Genomic DNA, 20,998 nt, shown 5'->3' with positions numbered 1-20,998 from the left:
AAAGTGTGGTTAACAATTGAAATCTGTGTCTAAAGCAGATAATTGTGTGTTGTGTTTTGAAGAAAGTCTGGCTAACAATTGAAATTTGTGTCTAAAGCAGATAATTGTGCTTATAGTTTAGCAGAATTGGTTTAGGGAGTTGGCACATGAGTTACAGGTTGTGGTTATTGTGTCATAAGTGTTAACTCGAATAGACGACAAAAAAAGGTATTAAATATATCACTTTACTGGAGCTCCCAGTACACATGCATCACAGGCATTGTTCAATTCTAAACTTCCCGCCCCGAACCGCAGTTTCGTTTGACCTATCACAGCTGGAATTTTCATACTCTTCGTAGAACGGACAAGTCTACCATCACCAAACCGGAATGCTCGGGCACTGTCTTTGGTCTCTAGTTTGGCTAATGCATTCTGTTGTAATTCACTTACATAATTATCAAGCCACTTTTCTCCACATACTGTTCTGGTACATGCTGTGTCAAGGACAGCTGATCCCAAAGCCTCTACCATGAAGATCTCAGAGTCAGACAATAAATCCTTTGAAAACAAAGTTATGTTACATCCTCTGTACATTTTGCCTGCTCATTTTAGTGGGGACAATCTTTTGCCCAGTGATAAGTGCTTTGACAGACAGCACAGTGTGATCTTCTCCCAAATTTGTCAAATGGATTTGAGCCTGGCACAGTACTTTGATTTTTAAAACTTGATCGTGCATCACGTTTCCCAGCAAATCGTGTGTAGTATGCGCAGTCCGGATCATTTGACTCACTAGCTCCTTCTGGTGGCGAATTATCACCGAAGATTCTCTTCAAGGCTGATTTCATGTCATTAAACGTGAGGTATGAACAAGCGGTAAGCGCTAACTGTTTGTCTTTAACACTAAGTCCTGCTGTATCAATCAGCTTAAAAGCTAAAACAGCATCTGGAAGCTTCATTTTTAACTTACTCATTTTGTTGTAATTCCGGTCGAATTCAATGATGTAATCCAGCATGGAAACTTTACTTTCTCGTTTGATGTTGTCGAACTCCGTGTAGGCATCATATTGACGGTCTTTTTCCTCTCTCAAAAACACGGTATCCAATTTATGCAAAAGCGTTGCCAGGCCATTCTCTTTGTTCAAATCGACCGCGGCTACTTCCAAGGCTGTGTTCCTCGCTCTTCCTGTTAGCGATAAAGCCAGCGCCAAGGCCTGTTTCTTCGCATCCAATTCGGTGACTAGTTTCCAAATTTCAACCTCTTTTTTCCAACTTTCATATGATTTCTTCTCATCAAAAAAAGGTGGTATTTTGTAATTGTTTGACAACCATCCTCTGCTACCAATGTTACCTCGAATAGACGACAAAAAAAGGTATGAAATATATCACTTTACTGGAGCTCTCAGTACACATGCATCACAGGCATTGTTCAATTCTAAACTTCCCGCCCCGAACCGCACATGCGTAGTTATACTTAACAATAAGTTCCAGTTTTTGTGTGTAATCAATCGAGAAAAACTGTAACTACTTACTAACCGAGAGTGAGGTCATGCCGGGAAATATCAGACTGAGGCTTTAACGCCAAAGCCGAAGTTTGATATTTCCCGGTATGACCGAACGGTCGAGGTTAGTAAGTTGTTTATTATATGGCATTTTTCGTTCCTTTCATTTTGTAAATTAAAAGAAATGGTCATTGTAAATAGAAAACATGTCGTTTTGTTCAGCTCTCAAGTCATCTCACGACACAATGTGTTCCAGGTGTTGCGTTGCAACCAATTACTTGCTAACTTCAAGTTACAATGATCAATAGAAAACGGACAACACGGCTCAGCTAAAATGGCTTTAATTTACAGTAAAGTAACAACACAAGTGATTCAAACTAGTTATAGTTTCTAGTCTTCATCATCACTTTCAATAACACATTTTCACTGCTTCTGAATTTCCTCATGGCTGTTGATGTCCATCAATATCGCTAATTTTGAAGATGACGTCAGATGGCAATACGGATCCATATCAGACCGGCGAGGAGGGCAATACGCGGCTGGCATGACTACCCATTAGCCAATCAGAACACTCGTACTGTCATTGCCATATAATAAGAATAATTATTATACAGCTCCTCAGAATGTTCCAAAAAGTTCTGTTGATTTGAATGGGCCAGCCCAACGTCCGGAGATCTGATATTTCTTTAGGACCGCTGCGAAAAATTAATGACCGCTGTCATTGGCATTTTGTGCTTCTAATTCACATCTTTCATATCATTCCGCAAGTAGTCCGGTCATTTAACATAACGGAAAGTAACTTGAAGTCAGCAAGTAATGGGTTGCTACGAACAATTTATTTTCTTAGCGGAAATCACGAAACGACAACACGAAATCATTACAGTTTTTCACAATTGTTACCACACATTTTTCAAAACAATAACGGCTTTCTCAAAACTGCACACAGAAAACTGAAAACCTCACACACAAAATGCTAAACCTGACACTCCCTTTGCAAGATGACTCTTTGCCATCAAATCTCTTAACTGTTCACAAAATGGAACTCGTGTTTTCATTTGGTACACACAGCCATATTTTCAAAAGACACACATATACATTCATTGAGTACACATAACTCAGCATTTGCTGCACACTGCAAGCATTTAAAGCACACTGAAGTGCAAAATTGAAAACACAATCATCGAAATGGAACACACCATATGAATGACAATGACCATGGAGAATAAGCCATTTCTCCTTTTGTAAAATGTCTCAGTGTAGGCCTACTTTTTTCATAGTCAAACATAAAACAGCACACAAATATGCAGCAACATTTTTTTATTTCGGTACACACAGAGAACAGAACAGTACTGTAAAACGTGTGATACCGTTGTTCTCACAAACCATATTTACAATTTCAGTCTCCTGTTCAGCGGTGAAAGTGTGTGTTCTTCCTCCACGGTGTGGTTCTCTTTCAGTCCTGCAAAATACAAATACTGTGAGCACACTGTATTCTATTGATATGCAGTATTACAGTACACAAGGCAAATAGATTTCGTACCTGTTCTCCATCCTGAAGGTTCTAATGATGGCAGCAACTGTGAAGCGGCTGAGATTTGGTTGGACACTCTGGCCAGCCTCCCTCATGCTCAAACCATGGTTAAGCACATGGTCTACCACAGCGGCCCAAATCTCATTAGAGATTCTCCTTCTTCTTCTTCTTTCTCCTCCTCTTCCTTCTCCTTGTCCCCGTCCTTCTTGTCCTCCTCTTCCTCCTCCTCTCACTCTTACTGCTCTCTTTCTCTGGTTGTTGATCTCTTCAAAGTTCTCCATTGTTTACCAAACAAAACCGAGGCTCAAGGCACTTTTATGCTGCAGTCCTCATTGCAAATTGCTCAACCGACCTGAAAGTTTTGAGATTTTACTATTTGTGTGTTGTAGGTTGATGCTTTGAGATTTTACTTGAGAAGTGTGTGCAACAACTGAACATTGTGTGTAGTGTTTTGACAACAAGGTGATGTGTAATTGACATCAGAGTGTAAACAAGGAAAATCAGGGTCTAATGCAGATAAGGGAGTGTGAAGTAGTGCCAAATTGGGTCGAGCGATTGGTACATGAAGTGAAGGTTGTGCAAATTGTGCCGAAGTCTCGCTTTTTGTGTGTTAACAACTGTGAAAAACTGTAACTACAATCACATGCTACAGAGAGAAGGCAAAGGCAACCAAGGTTCATTGGTCGATAGAATTAAAAAGAACTTCATCGATGAAGTTTCTGGCAGCCTTAGTTGGGTCAAAAGTTACAACATTAACTGAGATCTGATGGACACAAGTATGACAATGTTGTATGGTCTTAATCTGATAAACCATCTACACGTTAAAACTCTAACCTCCCCAACTTTTTCTCTTTAAGACACAACCTCTCTGACGGTGAGAAACAGTTCACTATGGAGAGACAGCTCATAGTGCAGAAAGCTCTGGACAAACTTGGAATTCACGTTCCTAATGTGGTGAGCAGCTCTGCAAGAAGTTTGCATTCATCAATGTTTATATAGAATCTTCAGCAGGGTCTTAAAGTCCTGAGAATATTGTTATTTTCTCTTGGTGGCCTTTACAAGTGAAATGGCATTTCTTCTGTCACAATTTATATATTTTATACCAATCATAATAATGTAATTTAGAGAGAATAACAAAAATATATTGTTTATGAATTCTGTTCCAATATTATATGTTTTTTTTTCTCAGAAAAACCTCCCTCGTATGGCACTGTTGGGTTCCGGTGGTGGACAAAGAGCCCACACCAGCTTCCTAGGTGTTATACAGCAGTTGAATGAAGAGGATCTCCTGAATGGCTTCCACTATGTGGCTGGAGTGTCTGGATCCACATGGTCAGTATCTATTTATGGTTATGGTATTTCACAGAGACTTTTGTCCAAAGTGTAAAACAAGAAACACATTTGTTTTAATTACAAGCCAGAAGTAAAGCATAATACATAATAGGCGACACAACATGACATTTAAACTTAATATCATATTATAGTTAAGCTGATCATTACTATATGTGGCATAACAATATGGAGAGTGGAGCTAGGACTAAACAGAGCACGACTACGCCACCCTGGTTCGTGAAACTGAGGAAGCGTGGAGACGTGTTTCGATAAATAATAAATATGTTTTATTTAATTACAACCATATAAAATACTAAAACACACGAATAGGGAACAGTAGGACAGACAAGGGACAACACAACAACTAAATGAACAGAACACAGAAACAGGACTAAGGCTTACCAGTCAGGCAGGAGTATTACGAAGTGGGGTATTATCTCCAGGAGGACACAGCAACCGTGCACTGCTCACACCAAATGCACACAAAAAGGTGAATCCACACACACACCAAAATGAGCTCGAAATCACACACACAGGAGATGCTACCACCACTAGGGTGGGGAAGGATGGACTACCTAGCCTTTGGCACCCAGCACAGACAACAGAACATTGAACACAAAACAAACAGAACCAAAACAAAAGTAGCCACCTAAAGATGGATACAAATAAACGGAAAAGAAATACGAAACAACCATTAAAACACACACACACACGTAAACACACGCAAACACACACACGCAGGAGCAGCTCTTTCAAACAGCAGCTGCCTGGAAGGAGGACGAGACGTGAAGGAAGACAATCAAACGATACAATCACTATAAGCAAAACAGCAGCGGCGTCAACCCACCCAGGCCAATTCATATGGGAGAGATTGAAGAACGTTACCGCCACACAACGCAAGTAATAAATATTAAAAACAGAGGCAGCAAGGTAGCCTATCAGGCATCCAAGGGCACGAGACGCAGGATGACACAGGCAGCAGCTACTATGTGTCCGATAGCTAAATACAAGGTATAAAAGTATTGGTGAGTAGCCAGCTAAAACACAGCAACTGTTCGTGCAGATCAAGGACCCAAACATACCTGTTTGTAGCACACAACGAACGTGTAATCCGTTCCGGAGTGAACAGGAGACGGAGTAACGGTGGGTGTCCACGGCACAAATTACATGCGTTAAATCGCATGCGTAAAGTCGCCTGGGGGGCGTGGACAGAAAAATCACTGGCTGTAGCAAAGTTCAGGTGCAGTGCTGCGCTAATGTAGCATATTAGCTTGTGAACTCCCCCAAAAATAATGATAGATGTTGCGGCAGTCAGTCATGGGCTGATTCATTTGATTCATAATTTGTTAATTTATTCTATCTAATTCATATATATCAGCCAGTTAAATCACGAAAACGTTATATGTAATTTATATAGGCAGCTAGCTAGCTAGCGACTATGTGTTTCCAATGGGTTTTCGGTTAAAGTGGTAGCGGCAAGCTAACAGTAATAGTCGAGAGCTTCAGTTCAAGACCTACAATATTTTATAATATTTTATAACCTTTATTCACATAAAATATTTCCCAGTAACAGAGTCTCGAGACTCCGCCATCTTGTTTCGATATTTTTGATTACTCCCGCCCCTATGAGCTACGTTGGCCTCCAAATCACACACACGCCGAACTGCAAATCGCTCTCATTTGCATAAAGTTAAAGAATGCCCAACTTTCTGCAGGCAGCAAAGACGATTTTTTCCTCAGTATGCAGCAAATCGCTTCCATTCTATCCCAATGAGAGCAGCACGATAACGCGTGCCGTGGACACCCACCGCAAGGGCTGGAAATGACGACCCAAACAAAACAGGCTTAAATCACACGACGAACTGGTGGACTTGAGCTCAACGCAACAGGTACCAGGACATACGACGCATGCCCAGATGGCATCTTGTGGTTAATTTATAGGGGCTGGGCACAGTGGCGGTTCTACATGGAATTCCGCCCCGGGCGAGACCCCCTCCTGATTTCGTCTACAAGCCTTCAAAAGGGACTTCATTATGCAATGGAGGGATATGTACGAAATGTAAAACTAGATATGATGGATGACAAGCTTAAATTGGAGGCGAGAATTTACAGATCACAATGCAAGGGGGAGAAGCCTCATTTCACGGTCATCACGATTGCAGATAACAACATCCCATACCAGCATTGTTCATGCACCGCATAGAAAGATTACATTAATTTACCTACAGCTAATTTAACTCATCTGGAGAGGCACTGATATGTAGACCTACGTTTATTAGTTTATTAACTAGCATTGTCCCTGACAGGGCAGTGTCCTAGCGTAGCTATGTCAGTTATCGGCAGTGGTGGACGAAGTACACTAACTACGTACTAAAGTGAAAGTATAGATACCTTGTGTAAAATAATACTCCAGTAAAAGTGGAAGTATGCACTTTGAATTTTCACTTAAGTAGAAGAATAAAAGTATTTGCCTTCATATGTACTTAAGTATTAAAAGTAAAAGTACCATGATGAATTATGGTTCTAATGGCCTTTTATCATTTTCACATCAAAGCTCCTGCTCAATCAACTGATATAAGGTGAAAATACTAATGCCACTCTTTAAATAGTGTCTTACATTTGTCTATTAAAAAGAGTATAAGCACAACACATTGAAAGCTATCTATTGCCATTAGGTGAGACCAAGTGGTTATGAAATAACAGCACTAGAGAACAATTATTTCATTTTATATGTATTTGTAACTTAGTTGCACATTTAATTATAAAAAATGTGGAGTAAAACATAAGCTCCTTTACTATATCATATCTGTATGTCTGTGTTACCCTTAAACTCATAAATCCTGATTTATGTTTCAAAGTATGATCAATACCATTACAGGAACTAGTTCCACAAAAGGAGAGAATGTGGTGTTATACTAGTTTGTGCTGAAGACTAGTAATAGTAATGATATTCCCTCCACAACCCTAGGTACAAACACAGACGAAAGTCAAAACAAAACACTCAATCTTGCGTTGCAAGGTGGTCCTTGACATCAGAGAGGCATTGGGCTGAAGATCTTGCAAGAGATCTCGAAATGGTGGCTGCTCCACCAGACTAAAGGGCTGGAGACTCTGGATTAAATATGCTATTAAGTACCGTTTCACTGGATATTGTATTGTGCTTAGGCAGGCAGAAAATGAGTCCTTCTTCCTTTCTTCCAATTAAAAAAAATTGCCCAAATAAGGCCAAAGGTGTTCAGGCAAGTAAGTGTCAGCTGTTTCTTCCATCATTTCCATCATTTATGTAGCGTTAAGTAAGCATGAGCATAAAACATCCTCCAAATGCTGCAGCGGCGTTGTAACAAATTCAACGTAGCTCGCGCTCAACGAATGAACGAAACTGACAAAACCGATAGGACGTCAGAGCATATCGCGCGCTGAGCCCTGATTGGTGTGATTGTGCACTCGCTTTGACCTCTTATTATTTGATTCGCTTTGGTAAAAAGGAACGAGAGGTTTTACTAAATTTTCACTTTGAAATGTAGTTGAGTCAAAGTGTAAAGTCTCACCAAATAGAAAGACTTGAGTAAAGTACAGATACATCTATATGTTACTTAAGTACAGGAACGAATTGCATCTACTTCGTTACTGTCCACCACTGGTTATCGGACAGTGTCAAACATCGGCCATTCTGTTAAACAATCAAAATGCTAAGTTTAATAATGGATATGCTCAGTTTAATAATAGATTAACATGACAATGTGAACGTTTGCCGATAACACACACAGTCCGATAATTAACACCGTTACGATAACTGTCTAGCTAGCTAGCGCAGCTAGTGAATAGCTAACTTTAGCTAGTTTTAAGCAGAGATAACTTGCCTAAGCCTAGCATAACATCAGTGGTGAAAGTAAGCCAGTACTTTCAATGACAATAATGTGAATAATGAGTATGCCTATGATCATGTAGGCTTAGTTGATTACTTTAGCATTGCCCTCCCCCGAAACCTCCAACAGTGGCTGGGCACGGAGCAGGCCTGTGACCTCTGTGGGACCATCAATGCTTCCCTACAACACACTCTGTCAGGTTGCAAGGCCGCGCTATCCCAAGGTAGGTATGGATGGCGGCACGATCAGGTGCTGAGGAAACTGGCAGAGGTAGTGGAGAGGAAAAGGCAAGAGGCAAGCGCTGGGAGGCAGCCGGGGAGCCAGCAGAGGACCCATTTCCTTAGGGAAGGGGAAAAGGGGGACACTGTCAGAAGGAGACCAGCATCCACCCTTTTGTTGCCAGGAGTGGAATGGAGAATGGAGGTGGACTTAAGCAGGCAGCTCCACTTCCCAGGGGAGATCTGCAGCACCACACTGAGGCCAGATGTGGTGCTGTGGGCCAGGACGGAGAGATCTGCGCTGCTTGTGGAGCTGACGGTGCCATGGGAAGAGGGGAAGGAGGGAGCCCACGAAAGGAAGAGGGCAAAGTACTCTGACCTGGTTGCGGAGTACACGACTCTTTCCAGTGGAGGTTGGCACGAGGGGGTTTGTGGGAAGCTCAATGACTCGCCTACTTAAAGAGCTAGGGCTGAGGGGCAAGGAGCTACACAAAGCCACCAGAGAGCTGTCTGAGGAAGCAGAGTTAAGGAGGCGGGACAAGGCATGGGGAGCGAGCAACTCCTGAGAAAGGCTAGCTGCGGGGGGGTGACTGGGAGACGTCCCTGTTCACTGCCCCGCCACCAGGAGATGTTCCGGGATAAGGGGCGAAACATCTGTGAAAGGTGGTCCCCGGCTGACAACAACAACAACAACAACAACAACAACAATAATTACAAACAGGTCTGGCAACCTTATATTGTTCTGTGTGATAATCAGGTTTCTCTGACCTGTTACCTGTAGTGGTTCTTAATGGACCAACCCCGTTCCCCTATAATTGGTTGCAGTCACAGAGGTTGCTTCCAGACCCCAGGTGTTCACAGCGGCTGCTTTACCATGAATCTCATGTTCTCACACAGGATAAACTGTAATTTATTACACAGGTCTATGTCCTCACTTTACCAAAACCCCACATGGTCAGAGCACGCAGGGGAGGCTACAAGGGAAGCACTGTTGAGCATGACGGAGGGGACACGGCCGTCCTTTTCCGAGGCCGTGCAGTGGCTCAGGGAGAGAGATGAGGATGGGAATCTTTCCCTCTCCGATGCCTGGGGGGTGATTACTTGCAGAATGAAGGGTGCATCTGTGAGTATAAAAATACTACAAATGTTTTCAAAATGACCCAACACAGTAAAAAAAAAACACATTGACAGCAATTGAGCATGAAGACTCGATTGCAGCAATTCAGGAATTAACAGCAATAAGGCTATAGTGACCATTTATCCTGAGTGTCCCTTTGTTTGTCACGTTGGTGGCGTTGACTGGGGGTTCTTTGACGCTTGTGTTGTGAAAATAAATGAAATCCAAAGCGGTCCAAGTACAGTTCCAAGTGGTTGGTTTATTAACAAAATGATGGTACAACTTGTGGGTAGTAAATAAAGTTTCAGAGCACAAAAAGCAGCGAGGCCTATCCTCCAGCAAAATAATCAATCAGCAAGGTCAAAAGCTGTGTGCTCCTAGTCAGCCGCACCTCCAACAGGTCACTCTCCTATTTATTGGCCTTTTGACCTGTAGAGGGCACAAATTCTCAGAAAATATAAATAAATGCAAGCATTAAAATAACGTATAAAATAAATACAGAAATGGCTCCTACAAAGGCTACCATTTTCCCTTTTTGTCTTATTTCTACTGTCCTTTGCCCTTTAATCTTCAATCGAATTGGCTGTTGTCATGGGCGATCATCTCAGCCCTACCAACACTATCAAGCCATAAAGATAGCGGAAAACTCTTTGGCGTAGGCCCCCCTGCACAATCAGGCAAATAGCAAGATCTCAGATCCTGCCGACAGGATCATTCGTTTTCATTAGTGTATAATTAACTGTAACTTCCACGCAGTCTGCCATGTTGCACCACCATGTTTATTCATTAGCCCAGAACTGACAAACCAAAACACTGGCATGAGATAAGGCTTTTCACGTTGTTATGGCATTTAACGACCACCGTAGACTCCGAAATGTAAAGAGGAGGGTATTCAGCTGTTTCCAATTCAGCAACCTCACCACTAGATGCCACTAAAAACTACACAGTGTATCCTTAAAATATTCGAAAATGTACTAGAAATAGCAACAGAATTGTGAGGAAATAACCATGTTGACGTAACTCCTATGCTCTGTGTTGACCTGACATACACAAAAGTAAGCATGCTAACCAGTCAGCCCCAGCCCGGCCTCTCTTACCACCTTGTACCTCAAGACTCGCTTGTAAATCAAAAAATATAAACGGCAAAGGAAACTAGATGCTGTCACTGGCATGAGGTTCTGATCACTAAAAGCCCATTTTAGAGGCTAAGATAAAGGCAGTTAAAGTGTTAATTCGTGGAGATTTCTTTTGAACTACAGAGCCTCTATTCATTTTCAGAGTGCTGGACTGAATTTACAAATGGACCCAGGTAAGCATGGCTATCATATAGCTAGTATCAACAAGTAGCTCAATAGCAAACCCATCGGTTAACATTATGGTTAGACATCTAACTCAAAAGCTTGAGTGCTTAAATCGAGAATTAGTGGGTCTATTTGCTTCGACGAAGTGAATACAATATGTAATATGAATTCATGTTGATGGAGACACTAAAAGGGGACATCCCTCGGACGTTAACAGGACATTCGCGACGTCCCTGATTGGTCCCCGCCACAATGTTCTCTAGCAGACGTTACCAAGACATTGTTGACATTCGTAGCAAGTCTACGTTTGGTCCTTCTGCGACGTTCGTAATGAGCCGCAAATCAGACTTTTAAGAAATTGTCCCTGTCGGTAGACGAAGCGTAGACCCCTAGACGATCGGCCTACCGGATGAATTGTATTCAATTCTAGAATGTTGATAGGTTAAAACTAGTCACCTGACCAGAAAAAACAAAACAAAGCCATTCACATTTTCGCTGATGCAGCCTTCAGCCAACACCTTCTTAGCCAAACCAGAGATTTATTTTTAATAAATTAGCTCTAGCCAAACTTCTTTGTTTACTTCTTTAAAAGGAGAGTAATCATCTTGATCACTGACAGCTAGTCAGTCTTACACATTTCCCCTTTAAATCACACTATACTTTATGACCATATTTTATAAGAGATTCGATTAAACCAGTTGTAGAAGTTGTGCATCTGTAGAATATATGTGTGCCTGTGCAGAAAAGTAAAGATGACAATAAAATCTTGAAATATCTATTATAAGAGTAAATTAAGGGACCTAAGGGTCATTCAGTAGTATGTTTACACTTTGCTCTTAAACATGGCCTGTTATTATATGCATGGCAGTAGTTTATGGACTCAATAGGGAAATGGAAGTTTATGAAGAGGTAGACAAGTTCTGATGTACAAAGATCAATATAACATGATCTATTATAATTTTGTATCCATCAGTTGGAGACTAGGCCTTTGACAGATGACAGAGATAAACATGGAGCCAATCCGTACCCTCTCTTCAGCACCGTTGAAAAGTATCTCCTTACCGAAACCAAACTAAAAGGTACAACACCATAATGCACACACATAATATCAGATATCCGGCACAACAATTTTTACAACATAATATCAGATATACGGCACAACAATTTTTTATGTTTTTGGCACAAACTGTACAATAACAAACATTAATTTTAAACATGGCTCAGGAGGATCGATCAGGAGAGCAATCACAGAAAATGACAGAACTGTGTGAATCCCTTTGCAAGACAAATAACATTAATCACAGGAAGAGAGTGGGTGCGCACTGATTGTCATTATTAGATGGGCATACTGATACAACATCTGTCATACATCTGATACAACATCAACTCAAAATTAACTTGAGATTTGGGCTAATGAGCATCATGTTCACTGTCCACTGATACTGTTAGTCACCAGCACATTTGTATGAAGCATAATAACAGGGATTCACTTTGTAGTTTTGAGCTCCTGCCCTGACAGTTTCTAAACTACAAAACTCTTCTTTTTTAACAGAAATGTGGTTTGAGTTCAGTCCCCACGAGTCTGGATTCCTACAGCATGGGGCTTATGTGGATACATCACTGCTGAACAAGGACTTTGATGGGGGGCATGTGAAACCTTCCCAGAAGAAGCCAGTGGACATGGTTCAACTGCAAGGTTTTTGTTATCACACCCTAACACAGGATAGGTGTTAGGAACAATGGGGAGGCTACTGTTGATCTAATGCAGAGCTATTGGCTGGGCCACACACTTATTGCTTAACTTAACTTAACTCTGCTTATCACTGGTAAATACTGCAGTTTGGTAGTATCAAAAAACTGCAATCCCCTGTGTCATCAGAAACTGTTAACATAACCTTTCTTTAAGATGAAATGGTAAGTGCTTAAAGTTAAAATGCCTACCTAAAAATAAAGGTTTGTGGCAAGATATGGTCAATGTTTTAGCCAGCCCTGAGTTTGGGCTTTGCTTTAAGATGTGTCTAAAGATAAGTTATTTTGCAAGATGATTAGATTTAACTCACATGAGTCTTAGAAAAATTAGATACAGCTAGAATAGGGCTAGGGCCAGCATCTTCTTTGCCTTCTTGTCTGTTCAGCATTTCCGTATAGTCATGCTAAACAGTCATTATACCATAGATCGTTAGGCTGACAAATTTGGCATTCAGATTGTCTCAGCTAGGGTATTGAACATGTTACAAGCAAAGCCATGTCCTTTCTGATTTGAATAACATCCTTACGACCATCAATTACTATTCTTAGATAGAAGATGTTCTTGACCTCTGAGCCTTGCTTGATCTGCTTGAGTTAGCTGATGGATTCATGCTCAATACCCAAGTAATATTTGCTTCATTTGTTTTTCTGTGCATTGCTTGTGACGCAAACTAAATTGAATATGAACTGCCATTCTCAATTAGTCATTTTTATCCCCTAGGGAAATATACCCCTAGACCACCCAACATGATGACCTAGCCCCTTAACCATGAATATCTAGTGACATCTAACCCTGATTTTTGCAGGAATGTGTGGATGTGCAATGGGAGATTTTGGCAAAATCCTAGAATTTATCAAGGATGCTATCTGGAACTGGTTCCACTCAATTGGCCTTGGTATGTTACTTTACCAGTTTAACACTTGTATCTTCAGTATAATACTGTAAACTTTCAACACAGTTCATTTTATGTAATCTAAGTTCAATATCTTTTTAGTAGGACCTGCATGATTCATGAATTATACAATGATTCTGCTCAATTTTTCGCCTTTGAACTCTCTCACACACCAGACCTGAATTATAATCTAGCACATTATGTATGTTTTTACCAAATAATAATAATATATATTTTTTATATTACAGAGCTACGCGATGCTGTAATCAAGTCAGGTAAACTGCTTTTATGTCTACATACACTATATGTAACAGATTTTGAAAACTTTATTTATTAATACCAGGTTGGTCAGTTAAAATATAATATTCTGTTTTTGTGTCTGTGTCTGTGTCTGTCTGTTTGTCTCTCCGCATGTGTGTGTTTGTTTTACTTAAAGGAAAGACTGATGTTGTATTCGTATTGGCTGACTTGGTGGAGAATTATACAGACACTGAGCTCAGCTTCAGTGAGTTGGACAGGCTGAAAGTTCTCCTTGGAGGTACAGTATTTTGAGTTTCACACATCTTCCAATCTAACATGACTGAACAGCAGGATTAAGCCTGTGTCCTGTTCACTCACATAAAGCAATGGTAGTATTCAGAACAATTCATTTTGGATAGCAAATTATACTTTCATGATAATTTAACATGACAAAAGCACACATATTTAGTTTTAGTTATAGAATATGCATGGTTGCCGAATGGGTTCATCAGGTTTTGTATTGTCCTGAAGGCATTTATTTGTATCTGTGGTTATGGGTGATGGACTTTTGTGTTGCCTTCTAGAATACTACCAAGTCTTCAGCCCCTCACTCAAGAGAGTGGATCATGAGAGCTGGAGAAAAATGACTGATCAAGATAAAAAGAACTGTGTGGAAAAAATCTATGAAGAACTGGCAGATTCAGCAGACGAGTGGGGTCAAGGCAGCTTGAACGAGTGTGGTGGCCCATGGGGTGATGGTAAGGGACTAAGTTTAAATCTTCTGTCAGCATCTAATGCACGAAGGTTGTGCTAAAGTGTTTTAACCTTAAACACTCTTTAAGCACTTTAAGCACACCATGAGGCAATTTGCTACTTTTTGAGGTATGTTTTATGGGCAACTAGTTTTGGTATCATCTTTAAATTTATTTTGATGATATATGGTCTTGTGAAGGACAAATAAAAACAATTGTCGTTCCCACTTACCCGTCCAGATTCCGTTGAGTAAATGTCAGAAAAGAACGTCGTTAACTATTTCGTAAAAAAGACACCAGTTAGGGTGTTACCAAGCTTTTATCAATGACAACTTGGCTGTTTTAGGTCTTTGCAAGGTCGTATATGGCTTTCAGCTATTTAACTCCCTAGTTTTAGACCGAAACACTTAACTGCTGCTTTAAAGGTTCTGTTGTGACTTGAACTGAGGTTCAGTTTTTGTAAAACAATATGCATTGATGGTTCTGAATGTGTGTGCCAATGCCTGCCGTGTTCAAAGTTAATGAGGAAAGATGGAAGTACTGGTTGCTTTCTGAATCAAAACTCTGCAAAAGATCAACGCTGAAGTGTGTTGGAAGTGTGTACATGGTACATATTGGTGCTTACTTGACTGTTTTAGTTGAGTTTCATAACAGGGGTGGGATGGGATGTTTCAGGGGGGTGTTTGGAGTACCAAGAATGTGCGTTTGCCTTTGACACCTGAACACCACCACTGATTACATGTAATATTGAAATAATGAAGTGTGAAACTGGAGGCTGCTGTTTGCAAATACTGACACTTATGTATGTATTTCCTTTTCAGTGTGGTGGGTCTTCACACATATTGTAACGAAGTTTTCTGGCTGGCACTTTGGAACTATGTCTAATATCCTCTACCATTTCCAAGGTGAAGAAACTTTGAATAGAAACGTTTGAAAAGGCCAGAAAAAAAACGTATTTTTCATTAAAAGAATTTCCCTCATCTGTGGTAATTGTTGCTATAGATCCTGCCATACCTGAGGACATGACCCGGAAGAATAAGATGCATCTGATAGATGCCGGACTCTACCTAAACTCACCATATCCTTCAGTCCTGGGAAAAGCCAGGGACATTGATCTCATCATATCCTTTGATTTCAGTGACGGAGACCCTTTTGAGGTGAAAGCACCAAGTCATATGCAATTTCACATTTTAATCAAATAGATAGTTAGTTAGTTAATAAATACTTAAGTAATCACAGTTCTTTTGTCATGATTTCAATAAATCAGAATTCCATGTTGTAAATATGTGACATAATGGAATAAATGCAGGAATAGGAATCCCTCAAAACGTAAAAAAAAAGACATTCAATTAAGGTTAAGGACATCGCAAGACCTTATTGTAGCCTGTTATAGCAGTCAACTGTCACCCTACTTGCATGTTGACTACACATTTCAAATAATCACGCAATAGATGTTTAATTCTCTGAGTCAACCTTGATTTGATACAATACTTTCCCTGCCATGTTACTGTAGTAGCCCAACATGTACTACTGTGTGCTGTGGTGTCCCATATTCAGACTCTGAAGGTGGCCAGTGAGTATGCAGCCGCCACAGGCCATCCCTTCCCCAAAGTGGACTTTACGAAACTGGACCCTGAATCAGCCAAGGTCCTACAATGTCTTTGAGGAAAAGGGCAAACCAACTGTAATTCACATTCCCCTCTTCAACATGGATAACTGCAAAAGTGAGTGACTTTCTGTGTGCTTTACTGAGGAATAGACACATAGCACTTCACAGCTAAATTCACACTGTAACAACTCCAAATCACACAGAAATGTCTAAAAAGGTTCTCTCCGACAACAACAAAATTAGGGTTGTTTGTCCTCATATACATAACTGGTCACCAAGTAACAATATTAAAACAAAGAAAGAATAATGCCTGCCACTCGGTTACTGAAATGTTGTGATCTCAATGAAATAAATATACTTGGCTCTGTTACTGAGTATAACATACTCTCAGACTACAAAAATCCTACACTCTAATCAACACAGTGACCATGAACACATAACAATGATGTCAGCATCACTTACATGTTTAGCGCCCGCCAGTGTAACAATGATGGTGTATGCGATAATAAACACTTTGACTTTATGTCAGCATCACATACATGTGTAGCGCCCCCTAGTGTAACAATGATGTCAGCATCACATACATGTGTAGCGCCCCCTAGCTCCCCTGCATATATTATCAGAGCGCTCCCCAATATCTTTAATTATTTTAAAACCTTCCTTTGTCAGAAAATAAAAGGCTGAAATTCGATGAATTGAGATTTGTGTGATTCATGAATACAGTGACTGAACAGATAACAATGTAATGTAATGTTGTAATTTACACTGCTACACTTAGTGTTGGAAATGCAAATAACACACGAGCTGGTCTGTGTGTGTAGCCTAATTGTCCATCCCTACACTTCTCTTTCTCTATACCAACATTTTATCTGTTCCTCTTCTCTCTTCTGTGCGCTCATCTCCATCACGGGGATTTCTGCACATGCCTATTTGTTTGTACCATTCCTCTTGGTCTACCTCATGATTTCCTCTTGGCTCCTCTTCTGACCTTGGCTCTGGTTCGTTGCGCATCCACTCTGTCTCAACCTACAGATCAAGAAACCATTGAAATGGAAAAGAGGAAATACACAACCTTCCAACGGCCCTACCCAGACAAAGCAATGATTGATGACTTGGCACATCTGGCAGGACTAAATGTGAGCATGAACAAAGATGACATCGTGGAAGAGATAAAAAAAGCTGTGCAGCGACGCCGTCGCCTCTGAAAATGTCCACAACGGCCTCTAAGGGAGCATACACACTTCTGCTCAAAACATGCTTTTAAACGTAATCATGCCAGGCTCATTTAGTTGCTTTAAAAGAGAAAAATAATCAAACGTATTTACAACTACTTTGCTTACGCTGGCCTTTAACAAATATAACAAATACTCATTTACAAATACACTGTTTTTTCAAATGATCTTCTTGCATAAAAATACTAGAAATGTAGTCTTAGTTGGTCTTAGGTCTTAGTTGGAACCAAAGACCTACAATTTTGAGTTAAGAAAATATATAATCACATATTTCACATGTTTCTCTTATTATTTTACATGATATGTGCCATCATGCTGATATGAAGGAACAATGCACAGAATCAGGACTGCTGTTAATGCAGTCTGAGAGGGTGCTGGCTGAGATGTGATTTTTGCCTTGGAAATCTTATGTTGGTGGTCTTTGTCTCTGTCAGATCTAGTCATTTCCCAATAATCACATTGCATTTTAATAAAAGAATATCCTGATTATTTTGTTGGTCTGAATTATTTGAGGGTGTATTTTGCACGCACACAGACAAAACTCGAAATTCTATTAAATTCTAAATTATAGAGGCAAGGTTGAAGAGGTGGGTTTGGGGGCCATTTTAAATGATGACAGTGTGGGGGCATTTTTTATGTGGTGTGGTAATGAGTTCCACAGGGAGGGGGCGGCGACCGAAAACGCTCTATCACCCCAGGTTCGGCACTTGGTCCTCTGTATTTGCAGGAGGTTAGCATCAGCAGACCTGAGGCATCGGGAGGGGGCATGTTGGTGGAGAAGGTTGGTTTAATCGGGAGCCAGTGAAGGTCATGGAGGGAGGACTGGGGTGATGTGGTCACTTTTATGCGATGTCACACTAACACGGGACATGGATATCACCATAGGTCACCCATAAACTAGCCCCAGACGCCCAGGCCTAACAATGTCCATGCCTAAATGTCCAAGGGTACATTTAAAAAACAAAAAAACAAGGACAGTGCAGATGAGATTGCATCAAAATGCTAGGTAGATATTAATGAAGGGTGCAAGTAACACAAAATAATTGATAAAAATTGAGGTGATGAAAATGCATGTGAATTGAAAAACAGAGGGGTAAAAATGGAAGTGAAATGAAAAAAAAACTTGATAAATTATCAAGTGATTTGATTAATTTAGAGCCGAATTGATTAAAACAGTCGTGACATAATGATTGTCATCATTTATCGTTCATGATTTCACAACCCAAAATTGCCATCTATCATTTAAGGAAAGTAACCCCAAAGGTGGAAGTTACAAAAATGAAATAAAAAAAATGGAGGTAAGGAAAGTTGACGGGTAAAAATGGATGTGAAGTGATAAACTGTCAATTGATTCGATTCTACTGTTCCTCATTCACAATACACAAACTACTTCCATCAAGCTTTGCTACTTCCATCTCTCGGAGGATGCGTCGTCACTTTGTAGTCCATCATGGACTTCTGTGTCAAACCAAAGCGATTTCCTCAATGGGAGAATAATTTAGGGATTTTGAATGATCGCTCCTACTCCTAACGAAGCACACTGACATGCTCCAGTGTTCCCCTGTATACCTTTGTCTTCTGACTCTGAGTGGATCATGTGATCTTCGATGCTGGTGAGAGGGCAAACTTTTCTTACATGGGAGTAAATCGAAGCTATACTCAGCGTGCACTTGGGACGTCACGGTTGTGGAGAAAATTACTACGGAAAAAAACTCACCGATTGGAAGTTCCCGGGTCAACAAGTCATAAGCGAAACGTTGTTAAAACAAACGATGTCTCTTTTCAATCGTAATAAGGTAGTAAGCGACCTACAATCGAATTGCCATCAAAACGAGCTGTCTTCCAAGCTGGAGATGAAGCATAGGTCCCCACCAGCAGCCGGTTGGGGCATGTTGTCATCTTCACGGGGTTCTCCCCATTGTAAGGGCACTTTATCGTGTTTTCTCACTTGGAAGGGCATCGTGAGTTTTTTCGTCAGAAAGGCACCTGTAGGGAACCTAAACTGTATCCTTTAGTAAGGGCACCTATGGCACCACACCATATGTTTTCTCCTGGAGGGGCATCTATTAGGAAACTTCTCTTCATTCTCGCATGTCCCCCTTACAGCACACATCATATCATATTACACCATATTTGATCCATTAGAGGAGCACCTAATTGGGCACTTCATATTGTTTTCTCACCTGACTACCCTACACAGGGGCGACATAGAGGTCACTTCATAACGGGGTCGTCAAGTTTAGAACATTGTAATCCCCCTAACCCCCACCTCCGAGTTTGCCAGTGAAGATGCCTATGACATCTGAAAGGTGTCTGACAAACATACTGTATCCTGTGACATCTGAAATGTTTCTTTCTTATTTTCTTGATTGGCATTTCATACATTTTTTCTCTTTCACCTTGTCTTCCTCAGGCAGATTGCCCTTTGCCCTTTTTTCATTTGAAAAGGGAGTTACAGGAAGTTAAATTATATTTTGCATGTCACTGTTGCAGTTTTGCTTGCTCCTGGGGGCTCTGTAAAGCACCTTTCCATTATTTAAGCCATTTAAGAGATACAAATGTATAGGTAATAATTAATGCAGGGTTGATACATCAAATTGAATTAAAAACAAAATAAATCAAAGAAAGATACGTTTCGTCAGTATGCAAATGTAATCTGCATTTTTCATGTCAATAACATCAGAACAATGTTTTTAGCTGAGGTTGCTCATACAACCTTAAATATTTCTAATGTGTCAAAACACCACGAAGAAAATAAATTCTTTCTCCAGAAAATGCACACATCTCTAGTATGCACTGCAGTTGTCAAATGTGACACTGTTCATTCATTCATTCATTTAGGGGAGATATGTTATTTTGGCTGCAGCCTCTTTTCACAGCCATGCAAAGCTGCACCTCAAAGACTGCGTTGACATATTTAAAACGGAATCTTGTGGATTAAATCTTTGCTAAGGAGTAATGTGTTAGTGTGTGACAGACTGGAGACCCAATAGCAGTCAAACTGGGTAATCGAATCATCTAGACTAGAGAGTACGGTTTATTATTATTATTATTAATATTATTATTATTATTGGTATTATTATTATAATCATTGTTAGTATTGTTGTTATTATTATTATTATTCCATATTTTTCTATAACGGAGAGTGGCCATTTTCAAAACCCAACACTTGGCATGAACTGAAAGGCCTGGTTGCTCTTGCAGTGTAAGTGGTCTTTCATTTTCAGTGGTTTGTTTTCTTTTCTTACATTGCAATGTTTTCAGCTTCATTACACTCACCACAACACAATGGATAAAAGCTAAATAGACAAATGGCGCTGGAAAAAAAAACACATCAACAAAAGACTCCTTTTTGCACAGCTCTGGCAGGAAAGTCATTCCAACACTTTATGACTCCCCCTACTTAACATCAAAAGATCTTTCACTAATAGTAGGCCTACTATTCTTTAAACCTATAACCCTTTGGAAAGAAGTCAAATAACATTTCAGGGCCCCTTAAATGGAAGGAAGACAAGCGCTACAAAACCGCTAGTTTCATTGTAATTCATTGACTTGTTAAAAACGTCAAGCTTCAAGGAGTCGAGGAGAAAGGAGCGTACATTCATGGACACAGATGCGCGCCTTCAAGAGAGCTGGCGAATGCAAAGCCGCCTTTGTTTCGGGGGGAGTTAAACAGTTTA

The 20,998-nt window shown here is 40.4% G+C and overlaps 1 long non-coding RNA gene across 1 annotated transcript; it reads left to right on the top strand.

The window, feature by feature from the left end:
• Positions 1-15,466: 15,466 nt before the first annotated feature.
• LOC122128733 lies at positions 15,467-17,293 on the top strand. Its single transcript, XR_006151583.1, has 3 exons — positions 15,467-15,634; positions 16,035-16,201; positions 17,119-17,293. It is a non-coding gene; the product is annotated as an uncharacterized LOC122128733 (long non-coding RNA).
• Positions 17,294-20,998: the final 3,705 nt, after the last annotated feature.

Source organism: Clupea harengus, chromosome 24 (genome assembly GCF_900700415.2).
Source record: "Clupea harengus chromosome 24, Ch_v2.0.2, whole genome shotgun sequence".
Taxonomy (NCBI): domain Eukaryota; kingdom Metazoa; phylum Chordata; class Actinopteri; order Clupeiformes; family Clupeidae; genus Clupea; species Clupea harengus.
The sequence above is the reverse complement of the archived record's forward strand: the minus strand, read 5'-3'. Positions and strand labels throughout refer to the sequence as shown.